At 35.8% G+C, this 17,466-nt stretch overlaps 1 long non-coding RNA gene across 3 annotated transcripts in view; it reads right to left on the bottom strand.

Moving 5' to 3' along the window:
- The window catches only part of LOC111092832, a 42,609-nt gene extending 25,388 nt beyond the window's left edge, over positions 1-17,221 (bottom strand). For 2 of the 3 annotated variants that reach the window (XR_005379984.1, XR_005379982.1), the window contains exons 1-3: positions 16,452-17,221; positions 9,807-9,914; positions 7,995-8,055 (exon numbers count right to left, since the gene is read on the bottom strand). This is a non-coding gene — a long non-coding RNA (uncharacterized LOC111092832). The remainder of the gene's footprint in view (positions 1-7,994; positions 8,056-9,806; positions 9,915-16,451) is intronic. The other variant, XR_005379983.1, reaches the window with a different exon arrangement.
- Between the last annotated feature and the right edge of the window lie 245 nt (positions 17,222-17,466).

The raw sequence follows: 17,466 nt of genomic DNA, 5'->3' as shown, positions 1-17,466 counted from the left end.
GAAGGGGGCTAAGAGGGAACAATTTATGATTAGAAAAAGAACTAGGAGAATATGGTGTTACAAAAGCCAAATTAGGAAAAAAACATTTTTTTTGAGCTATCCTAATTTAGAGAAAAGAATGGTTAGAAAGTCAAAAGGATAGAGCCATCCCAGGGGGTAAAGATAGAAGAGTGGCCATTAGAGATAGTGATTCTGTCATTAGCAATCTTATAGAGAGCCCAGATCATATGGAATGTACTAGACTGTTGTAGAGGATTGAGTAGTAACAAAAAGATAAGGAAGCTCGGCTTAAAAAGAAAAGGAAGGCAAATCGTTTAATTATATATTAAACAGTTCTTTATCTTTTTTCTCTTTAATTGTATGTAAATTTTTATTAACATATAACTTAAGGAAAGTGCACAAATCCTAAGTGTACATTCAGAGAATATTCACAAAGTGAATATGGAACCACTCAGAACCAACATATAAATCCACAAACTACCAGAATTTCAAAGGCCTCTTTTTACATTCCTCTTTTCTCTACCCATCTCCCCTCTTTGCCGAGCATAACTATTAGCTTGACATCTAACACAATAGATCAGCATTATTGTCTCTGTACTTACCTGTCTTTTAAAATAAAATGTAACTAATCTAACATGTTTCAATAACTTAGGATAGTTATAATAATGACAAAGTACAAGAGGGAGTAGCCTTAACCTTATTGGCTTCCATATCCATAGAGCCTGGTGGAGGGCCTGAAGTGTTATAGGTGCTACTAAATTAATTGAATGAAAGGATAGATCCTCATAATCAGTTGCCATGCTACTAATCTTCCTACTCCACAAACGTTCTATGACCTTCTCAGGGCCATTGCAACTGCTTTTGATTGAAATCATTCTCTTACTACTGTGTATGAAAACAAAACAAAACAATGGTGGAAAATGGTAATAAAAATGCTTTATCAAAGTATTAAAACTATTCACTTTTTGCCAATTGAGAGATCTCTTTTAGCTTGCCTGTTCCTTCTGTAAATTGTCACATTCTGTTATTATTTCTAGCTCTGCCACTGCCTCCTAACAACTTTCTTGAATAGCCTGTCAGTTCTGCAACTCGTTAGCAAAATCCCTGACTCATTTTTTTACTTTAGGCTTTTTTATAGCTTTAATAAATGTAACTGTTGTTATTAATAGCAAAATCCTTAAGAACGGGGATTGATTTTATTCCTTAAATCGTAAAGATAAATCCTAAGATCATAGAGTTCTATCTATCGCTCCAAAGATTTATACATTTTTGTCGTAAAATGCATTCATTTGTAGTGAAAAACAGCTGAGTGGAAATCTGATTAAAAAACAACTGTCATTGATTTTGTATGGCTCTGTTAATTGCCTGCCATTCCTTCCACATATTCTCTATTTAATTTGATCTGATACCATTAAAATATTAACCTCAGGGAAATTTACAGGGATTCAAACGTTTAAGATTAAAACCATAAGTTAAAGCTGCTTCTTTGCCCATACTCTCCACGCTTGTTCCTAACAAAAGCAAAGATTAAATGGAATTCTTTCTTGCATTTGGATAGTACATTGAACTTGCTTTGCCTGAACAATATGTCCATTATGACAAAGCACCAAGATTACTTTTATGAATAAGTATAAAGATACAGTTTTTTTTCTTTCTGTTCAAAAAAAGAATTCCAGTCTTTTTTGGGAATAGCTAGGTTGTATTGTCATATCAAAAGCTCATTTGTGAACATAAGGGTCTCTGTTATCAAAAACAAAGCAAAACATTGTTATATAAAGTACAATTTTTGTTATAGTGAGCTATAAGGAGAAAAAAATTCAAATTTGAAATATCTCACAGCTCTAGGAAGAGCAGATTTTTTGAATTGTAAATATTTTATATGAAAGAATACCAACTGGTAGTCCTAGATATTCTAGAGTATTTATTATCTAAACCCTATCTACTTTAATTCACATAGGAAAAAAAAACAGATAAAACTGATTATCAAAGCAACTATAGGAACAAATGCCAAGAAATATAAAAGGGAAAGGGGCAGAAAGAACAATTTAGTTGTACCAGAAAGTATGGGCTCAGGATAATGATTGATTTATCATAAATGAGCTTTAATCTTCTAGGCAGCCAAGGTCTTGGGGGTCGATAGGGTTACACAGCTTTTCTTTAAATAATAACAAATATCATACTGGTTAGAAAAACTTCTTCCCTCATTCAACTTTTTAAAAAGTTAATTATGTAGATCTTCGTTGAATGTACAGAACAAAACAATATTTATTTTTTAAAGCAGAGATTTTATAAAAGTTTTTGAAATATTGAGGGCCTTATGGAAGTTTATATTGTACTATATAAGTTGTTGTACTTTCAAGACAAATGTATATTTTAGTGTACTAATTGGGCTCTCATTCAATTTTAAACTATCAACATTTAATATCTTTAAACATCTTCACATTTGCAAAATGTTTTTAAAAAGCAAAAATTCAAAGGTAAGGAGTTAAGAAGGGAAGGAGCAAGGAATTGACATAGATATTTATTGAATAATTCATTTTGTTGACTACAGTATCCTTGTAATTTTGGGGTTATCTCTCCTTGGATTTATGATGCATGAAGCTATGAATAACTTAGAAAATTATTCTAAATGATTCAGAATATGTACAGCAACAACAGAACCCATGTTTCCTAATCAGTCTCCTAGTTTTTCCACAGAACAGCCCCTTTTTCTCTTCAAATATGTGGTTTTATAGTAGGTAATAATTTCACATGTTTTTCTCAACACAATAAGCATTTAATATTTACAACATGGGCAAAATGCTAGATGTTTCTTTCTGGAGAAACAGAGACCCTATATCTTATCATTTAACTGCCTTCTTTTTAAAAAACTGCTTTATACATTAATTTGAATATTATTTCTGAGAGAAAAATACTTTATCAGTGAAAGTATAGACAAATAGCAATGTTTTCTTCCTTACATATAATGTTAATTTCCTTGTGGTCCTGCTGTTTCATCATGCATTTTCTACACTTTTCACTTTCATCCCCAGCTGCTAAAACAGAATCTGAGAATACAAGATTCTCAAGTGCAAAACACAGCAGTAGAATAAGAACTGGTACTTATAAACTACCTAGGGTGCTGCAAACTTCTGGCAATTAATTTCAATGAAGTTATTTACAAGGTGCGCCACTGCTAACTTATGCCCAGATGTTTCAGTTGGCAAAATGCAATGGCCACCAATGTAGTCAATTTCAGTAACAATCACTCATTGATGGAATTTTCACACTGAATTCACAGCACCTTCGTAACATTAGAACATGATGTCATCACCTTTTGCCTCATCATAACCGTAAAAATGCCAATACGAGTTGCAACAAATTACTGCAGGCAATTGCTGAGTTCTAGAGATGTTGTAGTGAGCACCTGGGCTGGCTCAGAGTCTAGCAGCTTTCCAAGTTTCGTTACCAGATGTCTGTGGAACAACTGATGTGTGTGTGGAAAACATACACTTTTTTTTCATTTGCATGAACGATTACCAGGTCTTTGGAAGTGGTGGAAACACATGTTTCATGAAAAAAAGTTAGTAATAAGACTTTATTAGGGAAATATTTTTTATGAAAATCAGCATGGTTAGTCTTTAACATCGTGAATTAAATCTGTGTAATTATGTTTATATGCAATTATTTGTTCATATAATAAAATCCATTTTCACAAATTAGGTAAGTGGTACAGTGGATTTTGCCTCTCGGATGAAAAAACAAGAATTTAGGAAGGTTTTATTAATATTAAAATTAAAACTCAGCTATTTAAGTGCCTGATTTTGTTTAATAATTTTGTATATTTTTGGCTAACATTCATTTAATAAGTATGCCTTCCTTTTCTCAAATATCCTACATATTCCTAGAAAAAGAGACTATTTAAAATTGTGTTTGTTTTTGCAATTAATTTAACATAATATTGATTCTCAGTATAATTTTAGAAAAATTGTACTTTGTGATTCAAATAAAAAATATTTTTAGAAGAACACATATCTATGTTATTTCAAAATATATTCTCCAATCATAATGAGAATGTAAATAGGAAGGAAATCATTACTAATTTTTTTCCATGAGTCTATTTCTTCCAGGATTCTTATTTTTAATTCAAGGAAATTAAAATGATAATTTTGAATTTTTTGACAATTGAAATACTACTCCTATTAAAATAAACAGATCTCCTTTTTATTAAAGTCAAACTATTGTGCCCATTGTAATTCACTGTATTTTATAGAAGGACCTGAAATGGACCACATTCTCTTCCCTCTGGGCAACTGCAAGTAGTTGTTAAAACTATTAACAGCTGTCTGGTAACTGTTAGATTCTCAGTGATTTCATTCAGTTCAAAAGAACTCTAAATTTATCCAGGTGTTAAATATATTAAGTCCTGGATAAAATCAAAGGATATTCTATTAGGGATGCCTTTTAGGATTTGATGAATACATTATGTTCACAAAGGCCAAAGTATAGAAAAATATACTTCTGCTATTCACTAAACGAACAGGTAAGTGAATGTTTAAAAAAAAAAAGAAAAGAAAAGAAAAAAAGAAAAAAAAAGAAAAAGAAAACTTCTGTCTTCTTTAAGAAGCAAATATTTCAACAACTTTACTGAGAAATGAGAATTACACATACCATTAAAACAGACCTGTTCACTATCAGGGTGCAAACTGAATGAAGTGCCAGAAGCAAACACACATTAATAAGCTGGATAGTAATGAAAAACTTCTTTGCAGCTTTAACACTTAGGAGATAGACACACATCACTCTTTGCACCGCTGTGAAGTTCACGGTGGTCCTGGGGTGCTGCCCTGATGACTTAGTTTGCCTTTCCTTCTTACATGTCCAGGAATCCCTCCACACCTCCAGGGAGTCATTATGAGCTGTGGGGTGGTGCCACTTGCAGGCGCCTCATAGGCATCTCTAGGGAGGTGCAGACCAGAGAATCACTGAGAGTCACTATGAAGCCCACATTTTCTCATTCCTTGTTTGTTATAAAACTCAGGCCCAAGGGGGTATGAAAGAACACCACATGAATATAGTCCCCTCTGTTTTGTTAAGAAAATGTAAATGTCTCACTGTTGGATTTTTAACCCGAAATGATCCTGAAAGCTTGACCCAAAGGCAAGCTAACGGACTACCTCCTAATGCCTATGTAAAAAATGAGCTGCAATTTGTTTTTTAGTCCTTGGGACATTTTTACACTCCCATTAAATAAAAGAAATAATCACAAAGGAAATTAAACCACAAAGAAAATATGTTAAAGCTATGTTTAGCGTCTGACCTAAATATATAAAACAAAGGAAATACATGGTTGCGGTTAGGACTTGATCTTTAACCAGTCTGTTGCATTTACAGCACACAGTAACATGGTAACAATATGTCAGAGAGATTCTTAAGCTGTATTTACTCAAAACAGCATATTTGGAAGAAGAGTGAGTTATCCCACTGTTTCTTCATTTGAAGTAAAACGTCCAGTTTTTTAGAAGTGTCAGTAATGTTGAGAAGGTCAGAATTGGTGATTTGGGGATATTTACTAATCATATCTACCCCATATGCAACTTTGTTTTCTGAAAAAAAAAAAAAAAGTGGAATGTCCATGGCTAAAGCAAGTCACCCATATCTGTACAGCATAAAGTTCTAGCCTTCACCGGCAATCTGGTCAAAATGATTCCCATTCCAACTCCCCACCTCCCTTATATTTCCCAAAGGATGGAACAGTTAAAGGAGTTCAGTGCTGGCACCCAATATGCCTTTCAGTTGTCTGATGGCTTATGATAAGTTAGAAGTGATACACCACATTTCTCCACTGCTCTATTTGATGTCCATAAGTGCATATATTAGTGACAGCAAGCCAGCAAAAGTAGCACTCAAAATCTTTGCTTTATACCTCAAGGGTAGTCCTGATATGATTCAGTCTGAGACTCAGGCTTTGACACCACATGACCATCATTTTGAATTGAACCTTCAGGATTTTAGCCATTCCAAAAACTTAGTCCAGTTCAACTTGCAAGTAATTTTAAACCTAGTAGATCATATGCCAAAGTAGAAATTATTCATTGCCAATTAAGTTTTTCATATTATGAAAGGATTAACACAATGTTTTTATTATGACCTGGAGGCATTGCACAGTAGGTATGATATTTATACGGTACACTGCTCTGCAGATTAGTATATTGGATTGCTAAAAATCAGATGTGTTCTATATGGTCTAATCCAATCAGGTAGTAAAAGATCCTCCTCAGGCATGGGTGAGTGGTTGAAAGAAATCCACTCTACTGGGAAGACATGCTCTTGTCTAAGGTAGCACATTGGGCCTTTTCCAAGGACCTGTTGGAAGAAGTGGAGTTCTGCTATCATCTTGATGTGAATCTCACAGAAATTTATAAATGTGTCTGAGAAGTTTGTTTTTGTTAAAAGAGTGTTTTGATAACATCTTAAATTTTCCTCACTCTTTGCAAAGATATTTTCTACGTGTATTTTCTCACTTACTTGCATTTCAGCTTTCCCCACTAGGTTCAGATGACCTGATTATTTGGGGGCACTTAGTATCAAAAACAATAGAAAATTTACAACCGGAGTAGAAGAAAGACAAACCAACTTCCCTGATAAAGTATTTCTATCATGATTAAATTGGGCCCTTATTTGCAGGTGTCCCTAAAAAGTGCATCAAGGCAAGCAGGCATCTATCAGTGTAACACAGTGTCTACAGAGGCGGAGAGTTAGCCTACCTCAGAATAAGCCATCATGCCATATCACGATTGGGTGGTGCCTCAGGGGGCAGCCTTTAGCATCTGTGCCAAAACCTTCACTCAATAGCTGTTGACGTCCTGAGAGACAACCCACAGAGCACCTCTAGGACAAAATTAGACTTGGGAGTTTCCTGTCCCTTAATTAAATTTCAACTGCTTTCTGCAGTGACAAGCCTCTGATTAGAGGACGAGTTCAAAGAAAATCTAACACAGTTACCTATGGCTCTCTCATGAGCTTTGATGCAGTCCAGGGTTTGGCGCACACCATGTTAAGGCAGCCTGCTCTATCTGTCTTCACAGTGACAAATTTAATTTGTGTAAATCATGAAGCCCGGAGGGAAAGTTCCTCTTCTTTGTTGAGTTTTTCCCTAAGTGTTCTAATCCACGTATATGAACCACACATAAATACAGTTCTTGGGGAGACCATTTCTCTTGGTTCGACATGAAGGGTCCACAAAAGCCCACAAAAGCTACCAACAAAACCTAGGTGTGAGATTTTCACCCCCTCCAACAGCTACTAACACCAAATAATGCTGGCATGTTAGAAGCATCTCGCATATACTTATCACTCTCAAAGAGTCACAAAGATCCCAGAAAAGACCCGTAATGCATTTTGTGCGTATCTTCATGAGGCTTTCGAATTCTTAGTCTCAAACCTTCTCAAAGCGGAATCTATAAAGATTTCTTCAAAATGTCACTTAGAATTTGCTCCTCTTTCCCTCTACTTAAAACTAGTATGGACCATCCATTTTTCAGTCAGCGTTTTCAGAAAGGATCAACAGAAACTTGAAGAGGCAAGAAGGAAAAATGTTTCCACTTCTACCAGACTTAAAAGAAGTTGAGTATCTTTTCAGATTTTTCTTATTAGCATTGTAATAGAAAACATCTGTAATAATTGAGTAAATTAAATACATTAAGACAACAAATAAAAGGAGCTGTAATGAATAAAATACAGAAGACCCCATGCGGCCGCCTGTTCTTTTCTTGACAAGCAGCAGAGTCAAGTAGCTGGAGCCGTGAGTAACTGTGTTGGCAGGAAAGAGACCCATGAGCGGGGCTGAGAGCTGCTGTGTGCTAATATGAAAACCAGCTTTTATTTATTTCAGCACCTTTGTAACCGAATGTTATAGTCTGCCATTTCTCTCCAATTTTCTTAGTCTCTGTGAAACAGCCGCCTCTTAGCTTCTTTCTCCTGTATTGTTCTTGTCATATCCCATTTTCTCTTACCTGCCAGTTCTTTCTGGTTTTCTATTGTCAGAGCAACCATCTTCGCCCAGATTGTCATTTCCTACCAAGATGACGGGAAAAGGTTTTGAGCCCGTATCTTTCTCTTTAAGTTTAACCATTAGATAGTTAACCTTTTCTCAACTCACTCAGGTAACTCTCAAAACTTAGAACTGACAGCTGCTGGATGGAAAAAAGAAAAAAAGTCTAAGTTTTTTGACCCCACTATCTATGGGCCTCTGTCACCAGGTCCTTCTAAAACTATGCATTTTCATTTATATAATTCTACCATTAGTCCAACAGTTTGTTAGCTTCAAGTAGGCTACGAGACTATTGGTTCCTATCACATCCCTATTTTATGTGCACGTAGCCATGGCTCACATCTCTTTGCCTTTGTATATATTGGTCTCCCAAGAAAAAATGATTTGCCCATTTCTTTCACCAAATGTTGGAATAAAATACTAAGAAGTGGCATAGAGTATGGCTAACCTGGAAAGAGTAGGTCCCATGAAAAGGTAATACAATTTAAATATTTTTTTTTAAGTACTCCACTGGCCTAACAAAACATAAATAGGCTTGATTTGACCTGTGGGCCACAAATGTGGCAATCTCTGAGGTGTGATCACTTTTTTCTTTAAGATCAGTTAAAAATTAGCCTTTTTCAGAAAGTCTTACTGAAGAATTCCATCTTTTGTCATTATTTTCTATTTCTTCAGTAATTTAAATGCAGTTTGGCTTACATTACTATATATAAATTTGCTTGTGCTCTCTATTTTGTTCATATATAGATTTCTCAATTATTTAGAAAATTTATCTGGGAAAGCAGAGGTCACATGTTTTGTTCTTTTGTCCTTGTGTTCTAAAGATAACTCCTACCCCTTATATATAAAATGTGTTTGTCGAGCATAAAAATGAATTGATAAATCAATATATTATCAGGGCATAATATGATACGTATCAATATGTTAGCCTTTGAAATCAACATATTAGGGTACAATATAATATATATCAATATATTATCATTTGAAAAACTGTCTCTTTAACCTACATGTAGCCTTTTCTCTAATTTCTTAGAAATAAATAAGAAAGTAATGGAAAAAGGACAATGAGATTTTAGACGATACAAAGAGAAGCAAACTGGTGCTTTGGTATGGCTTACTTAGTGCTGATAGGTTTACTGTCAAGAAAGTTAACTCACATACCAAAATAGCACTGGGTTGGAGATTCTTACTAAATTTATAACCTTGGCCAACTCATATTTTGGGGAATGTCTCCTTACTGATAAAATGCTGTGTTTGTGGCAGGGGGTGTGGGCAAGGTGAGAGTAGCCTTTCTGATGGGCATATTTTAGAATATCTGCTTAGCCTAAGACCATCCCCTAATTAACTTCCACCCCACCTCAAGCTACAGGGATATACTCCTGAAAGCCATTTTAGACAACGTGATCATTTCCGGCCCAGAGTTCATTGGACTCTGAGTGAACATCAGTCAGTGTCTCTTCCCCCAGGCTTTGTAACTGTGGTGGAGAGAAATAAATTCCGTGCTTAGCATTGTTGAGCATGTTTCACATTGTAGCATGTAGACCTGGGCCGTATTCCACCTTCCTGACCAAGACACCAAGGAAGCAGGGTTGGACAAGGACAGAAGAACAAAGCACAGACAAGAGATAAGTGATAGGATCTGCCAGGATTCGAGAGCCTTCTGTTATCAGTTCCAGTTACTCTCCTGTTCGGTTACCAGCAACAAACAGTCCTAACCTTCAAGATTGCTCTCTGCCCTAAAATGCTGTGAGGCTATACATTTCCTTTTTCTCACCTGTAAAATAGAGGCAGTAAGTCGAAAAGCAGTTAACAGAGTAGTTCATTTTAGCAGGACTTAGAAAACTGTGTCGTCAGCCAAAACTGTCCGCCAAAGCTAGGTTTCCTGGGATAGAGGGAACATTTGTCATAATGACACATATCTTACTTTCTACCTGAAGTGATGATATGGAATTCAGAAAAAAAAAATAACCTAAAAATCTGTGAGGATTACTAAGGTAATATCTGAAAGAAGTTTTAAATTTCCCAAATATAAGAACCATATGGATTCAAAGCACTTTATGCATTTCATTTCTTTTTACATATGTAAGAAACCTGAGTAGAGACTCAGGTATGTTACACATAATTGTCGTAAAATTACCCATAACACTTTCAACTTTGTACAAAATAAATCCTTGCTGAGTAGTTTTAAAATTACTGTTTGATCTCTCAAACGGACTAAATAAAGAGAATAACTCAAAATACTATGATAGGTCCTACACTTTTACACACCGAGTTGAAAGAACTTAATTTTACTGGGTGATTGTCAATTTCAGTATCCTTGGAATTTCTAGCAGCTGGCTTCACGCCACATACTCTTCTGTGTAGATGCAGTAGTAGACTCTTGCTCTAGGACAAAGGGCTAATAACATAGAGGCTGGTTTTCTACCGCTCAATGCTCCCGGAAACATAACTATAAATGAGAAAAACCTAATATGAAAGAATTGTCCCCCAAAGCAGATGTTTGTAGTAGCCTCTCCAAAACAAAGCATCTCTTTGGAAGAGCACCTCTCTCCTTTATTTTAGCCTAAAAGTCTTTCATTTCTCAGAGAAAGAGGGGACAAGGAGGAGAAGAAGGAGGAGGAGGAAAGACAAGAGAAAAGAAGAGGAAAAGAGGAAGCAGGAAAGAAAACTCGCTTTCATCTACCTCTGTTTACACTCAAACTTCCTAATAGTAAAACCCTAATGTTACCACTGCCTGCCTCCTTTCCTCTCGTGAATCCATTGCAATCTGACTTCTCCCTCTTGCATTCAGAAAATTGTTCTTGTGATGGTCTTGGGGCCCCATAGATGCAAAATGTGGTGGGCATTTGTCAATTATTACTGCAACAAATTTTTCATGGATTTCAAAATATTTACCAAACTCTATTAGAAACGCTTCCCTTTCTTTATGTGATGATACTTCATCACCTATCTCTGTTGGCTCTCTCCTACCCCCTCTTTGGCCTCTTTTTTCTATGTTAGGTCCTTTCACACTCTGGTTTTCCTCCAGGACTTTGACCCTGCTCTTGTTTATTCTCAACACACTCTCCCACAACAGTCTCCTCCACTGCTGTGACACCAGGCACCATGTATTTATGACTCTTGACTTTCTGTCTTTAGCACAGAGCATTCTTTTGATGTCCAGATTTGTATTTCTGGGCTCCGAACAGACGTCTCTGCTAGGTATATTACCAACACCTGAAACCGAACATGTCCAATGTTAAATCTCCTTTATCCTCTTCCCAATTCTTCTCCACTTCATTTGATTTTAGTGTCCAAGTCAAAAGCCTCAGGATCACTTCCTTTCTGTTACTCATTCACCCAAGTCAGTCATTAAATCTGGCTGAGTCTACAGATATCTCTCGGATCCACTCCATGACCACAGTTTCTGCCTGACTTAACACTCTCATCATTTCTCACCTATTCCGTGGCAGGAGCCTCCCAGCAGACTTCTCTGCCTGCAGGCTTTCCCACCTTTCATTCCTCCTGAATCTGTACTCTATACCATTGCCTCTGGTATCTAAAGCACAACACTTACACACTTCCCTGCTTAACATCTTTCAATGACTTTTCACCCCTGTAAAAAAAAAAAAAAAATCTCTATCTATAAATCTGCTCCTTTCCTTGATGAACATAAAAGGCCCTTGACAATCTGATTGTCCTGTCCCCTGTGAATCGTTATCTGCCTACTTGCCCTAACTCATGATGGTTCAGCCTTTAACGCCTCTTTGCAGTTTCCCAAACATGCCAGTCTATTTCACATCTTCAAGTTTGTGGGCAGGCTGAAGCATTTGCTTGGAATTCTCTTCTTTGCTCCTGCACCTGGCAAATTCCTGTTCAGTATTTGAAAATTCCATAAACATCAACCCCATCTTCATATGACACTCTTCATCCATAAGCACAGAAGCATCCACATTTTTCTCACTGTGTTATAGGTTATAACATGAGGGGAGTTCCCATTAATCCATGATGCCCCTGAGAAATGTCTTTATTTTAGTGTTTTAAACTATGCCCCGCGTGTAATACACGTTCAATGCACATTGGTTGAATGAATAACGAAAAAATACAAACAATGACTAGAGAGAGACCAGCTGGTTGAAAGTGGTTGGTATCCCTTTCCTGTGCCGTTTGGCCTATAGGTAATAGCATGGGCTCGTTGTCTTCAATCTTTTAAAAGCAGACTTTCAGAGAACTGCATAATCAAGCAAACATTTGAAAACCAAACTCCTTTAAAACAAATGGTTTCTTAAGACAAGTATATAAACTAAAAGAAACTATGCCCTATTGTTACTAACTGATGAAATAAGAGCAATTAGGTCTGGCTTTCTCCTTGTTAATTCTTCCACTAGAAATATTTGGAAAATAGTAAGCAATCTCACAGCCTGTGGGGTCAATTCTGCCCAGTGAACAAAACATGGACATGTGCGTCACTGTCTCCCTTGCAAAATCCTCTAGCAGGCCTGCATCTACATGCAAGCCTCTGATTTTATAAGATCCTGTACGTGACAATAAACACATCAACAGTGTGTCTAGACGACCAGGTCATATTCAGAAACTTATGACTTCAACAGGGGTGGAGATTTTGAGGGAACAAAGCCGAGATTGGGTGAGCTTCTAAATGGAAGGGGCATTTGTGTGTACGTGTGAAAAGGGAACGAGGAAAGAAGCAGGCTAACAAAAGAAGGACTTGTCATAATTCTGGGAACTATTGGAACAAAGAATTATAAATCTAAACAGCCCAATACCTGGGTAATTGTAATGACAATATAGCTTTTCAGGAAGAAGATTTCTGCTAATTTTTGGATGGGAATGGGGTGAAGAAGAATAGTCAGAGGTGAAGATTATGATCAGTTTGCAAAAGACATTTCCATTTAAGTTAAGGAATTTCCTTCTCTGGATGATAGGTGATGTCAGATTGGAAAAAAAAAAGGAGGACAAGCTGGAATATTAGTTCTCTGAATATGAAACAAAAATAAAGGAAACTCCATGAGCCGTAGGCCTGGTCAAATCTTTCCCTCTCAAACACTTTCTATACTTTTCCTCCCTTGCCACACTCCTATCTTTCACGTCTTTATCTGTAATAGTTGCTCAGAGCTTCCTTAATAATTTTTCTCTCTTTGCTTGGGGGTGCCTTGCTCTTTTTATTTGGAGTAACTTTGCCAATTCCAGAAACCAGAAACTCTAGGCAGAAGCGCAGTCAAATTCTACTCACTGCCAGTCAAACTTGAACACCAAATGCATAGAAAACAAAAAATAGACTAGCATTAGCTTTGCATTATTTTTTCATCTTCCTAGTAGAGCTATAAAAAAACTATCCCATTAATATTTCCACTTGCATCCTTAAATTACCAATTCTGAGTGCAAATAATAATGGCAGGCAATCATTTATTCTATTAATTTGTAATCTATAATGAAAAAAATAAGTCTTTTGTCACATCCAGATTCATCTAACTCAGGTCTCTCTGTCTCTGGCAAGAATAGTAAGAGATATTCACTGAGAACTGAGTGGTTGAATCTTCTAACTTCAAACTATCATATTTAGAGTTACACTCCCAAATTCTCCAGTATTTTTTAATTAATGTTAATTTTATTGTGCAATAATTCTTTCTTTAACCCACTTGTGTATGTAGTCTCCATTCTCTTCTGGAGGTAATGAATTCCAAGTTTTCTGTCCTTCATAGAAAATATATGTTTTTCTTCTAAATTCCTAACAAATTTTATGGAGACATTCCCCTTTTTAATAGGATGGTTATACGTTTTTAATGGGATTCATGATTTTAGAAACTTAGATGTTTCTGACACTTAATCATCATCTTCCAACTATAGATTCTTAAACTTTTTCTGCTCCTTTAGCTCATTTATGCCATACACTTGACTTTATCTAGCTTCTTGGGTTAAAACATGTAATTATGGTTTAGTACAAAAGATATCCATTGTTATGAACTTTTTTTAGCTTGTTTTGATTGTGGTTGCATATTGGACTGCTGTCACCTGATTTCTCCAGCAGTGGTTTTCAAGGATTTCAAGTTTCTTGTTTGCTTCATTTTTTTAAAATGAAAATCATATTTTTTATTAAAAATCCAACAAATAAAAAAATCCAAAAAATATAAAAAAGTAAAAATCACCTGAATATCTTCCTTGCAAAGATAATTGCAGTCAGTAACATTCTTCTGGGTATTTTTTCTGTGCTGTATTCATACATATTATTATCCTAAAAAAATATATATATACAGCCATGATTCTCAATCTGGCAAGAGTCTGTGTTGGAAAGAGGGGATGAGGTTGTTGATTCAGAGCCATGTCGGGATCTTTCTCAAGGTACACATGGTTCCCTACCTTACTCAAACATGACTCCTAAAAAGGCAAATCAAATTTTTGAGGCAAGACAGAGAAGAATCAATGATCTAGTCATTTATCCCACCTTTCCCACTTCTCCATTGGAGAATCACTGCTGTGATGTAATTTAATAATTTTTTTTGCTCCTTTATGCTGCAAACATTTTTCTGTGCCAATGACCATATATCAACTATTCAGTCAAAGAAAGATGTCTACAACATATTTAAGTAAAAAAATCAAACTACAGAACAAAGTGTTCAACAGGTTGTCATTTATATTAATGATATATTTATATTTACATAAAATCTCCTGAAAGGCTGTATGTCTATCTATTAATAGGAATTATCTCTGGAGCTTTTGGTTGGGGACATGTTCACTCTTGAATTGTTTGAGAAGATAGAGAGTTCTGTGCAACAAAAAAGATTATTTTGCAAAAGATAAGTATGGATATAGAAGATCATTTTAATGGCCACTTAATACTATATGGACCAACCCAACTATATATATATATTTTTTAATTTTATTTATTTATTCATGAAAGACACAGAGAAGCAGACAGAGACACAGGCAGAGGGAGAAGCAGGCTCCATGCAGGGAGCCTGATGTGGGACTCGATCCCAGGACCATGGGATCATGCCCTGAGGTGAAGGCAGATGCTCAACCGCTGAGCCACCCAGGAGTCCCCAACTATAATTTTTAAGGTAATCTCTCTTTGCTTAACTTTTCTCTCTTTTTAATTATTATCTTCTTTTTTTTTTAAGAGAGGGAGAATTTTAAGCAGGCTCCATGCTCCGTGTGAGCGAGATGCAGAGCTTGATCTCACATTTCCAAGATCATGACCCAGAGATCATGACCTGAGTTGAAATCAAAAGTGATGCTTAACAAACTAAGCCACCTAGGCACTCCTTGACTTTTCTCTTTTTAAAACATTATAAATAATGCTGCTTTGAATTTTAATGTATCTGTCTCTTAACGCATTTGTTTGTCCTTAGAATCCCTAGTAAAGAATAGGCATAGGGAATGTGTCTAAAAATGTTTGGAATCTATTGCTGTCTGAAAAAAGACCATATCAATTTGTTTCCACCAATAAGCATGTCCATTTTCTCACAACTTCCTCAACACTGGATTTTTTTTTTTTATGATAGGCACAGAGAGAGAGAGAGAGAGAGAGAGAGAGAGAGAGAAAGAGAGAGGCAGAGACACAGGCAGAGGGAGAAGCAGGCTCCATGCACCGGGAGTCCAACGTGGGATTGATCCTGGGTCTCCAGGATCGCGCCCTGGGCCAAAGGCAGGCGCTAAACCGCTGTGCCACCCAGGGATCCCAACACTGGATATTTTCAATTCCTTTCACTTTTTGCAAATCTAATATGTGAAAAATGTCATTTAAGTTTGCATTTCTTTGTTTACTAGTGAGGGAAAATATGTATTCATCCATTTATCGATCATATATAGTTCTTGTTTGGTGAATTGCCTGTTTTGGGTCTTTGCTTACCTTTCTATTGGACTATACATATTTTTATTACTTTGTAAAGTTTTTCATATCTTAGGTATATTAATGACTGCCATATATTACGCCAATATGAAACTTATGTGCAGTCTGCCATTAGTCTGTAAATTTTCTTTTGATTATAGCAATTTATAATGCTTACCTACTTACCTATTAATCCTTTCCTTTAGGATTGTTGGCATCCCAGACTCAAAATTATAAAGCAATTTACCTCTAGTAATATTAATGCTTCTGATATGAACTTAAATCTTTCATTCATCTGGAATATATTTAGGTATTCTTGCTTCTTTATTAAGTAAGCATTATTCTGTAATGTTTTTATTTCTAAATATCCATCAGAGTCTAAATGGATGTTAATTAATAACAAAACAAGCCATTTTGCATTTATTATTCTTATTAATTTAATGCTATTAAAATTTAGTGTTTTGTCTCATTTCTTTAACACTCCCTGTTCTTTTTGTTGTCACTTGTAAGGGAGTTCTATTAATTAGACACACATAATATATATCTTTTTAAAAATATAGAGGAATTAATTTATTCTGTTTTCAGATAGTTTACCTGGCTGTAGGGATTGTCCAGTTATTCCAAAAGTGATTTAAAATGTAGTATGAACCACATCCTGGTTTGCCATAATGCCTGATACACTGACACACTGCAAGCCCTTGATAAGGATTTTTGGAATGGCTAGACTGACAAACCAAAGCAAATGTTTATATTATAGCAAAGAAATGGTACCATAATCTCACAAAGAATGTGATATTTTTACTGTGAGTTTGCCATGAGGTTGTTAACCATTTATTTAATTCTCTTCCCTATGATATCAGCAAGGAAGTTATTTAACACCCTGGGCTTTGCCATCTACATTTGTCATAAAGTACAGTGTCTTTTTACTAACCTCTTCACAAGACCATTGGAAGACTAACAAGCGAAAGATTATGAAAGTACTTTAAAAGAAAATAACTTTTTACATGAAAAATGCTGTCATATAAATAAATCACAGTGACCATGGATGGTCTGTTGCTGTTACAAAAACAAATAAAAGCATTATAGACCATCAGCTTGTTTCCAACTGGCCTATAAAAATTTGTGATTTTGATGCTGAAATAAAAATGAATTCCTCACACAAAAATTCATGAAGACAGGTATCACCTGTCCTGCCAGACCACAGCGAGGAGGAGATTGATTGCAGGTTAGGTATTTCCTGTGGGCTCAGCTGTATCTATGATTATAAGCAGTGAGTTTTCATTATTTAGAGTTGACGTGTGTTGATGACATAGTCTGCACTCTGCGGCTTGCCTGCAAGGCCTTCCACATTACAGCCAAGCCATGATAGGAAGAACTGCATTATGTAATAACAACCTACCTCACCTCCTTCTTACATAATATTTCACACTCTCATGGCATTCTGTAGTCATAATGGCAATTATTCCTCACAGAGTTTTGAGGTGGAAGGCAGGTTGTGTAAGCTAGAGTAATATGTGCCATACTGATTTTTCATTAGAAAAGCTAATATACAGAAGTCTGACTTGGCAAAGTCAAAGATATGCCTCAGTGATAAAATTATATCTGAGCT

This window comes from Canis lupus, chromosome 27 (genome assembly GCF_011100685.1).
Source record: "Canis lupus familiaris isolate Mischka breed German Shepherd chromosome 27, alternate assembly UU_Cfam_GSD_1.0, whole genome shotgun sequence".
Lineage (NCBI taxonomy): Eukaryota > Metazoa > Chordata > Mammalia > Carnivora > Canidae > Canis > Canis lupus.
Note: the sequence above shows the minus strand (reverse complement) of the source record. Positions and strands in the feature narration are given on the sequence as shown.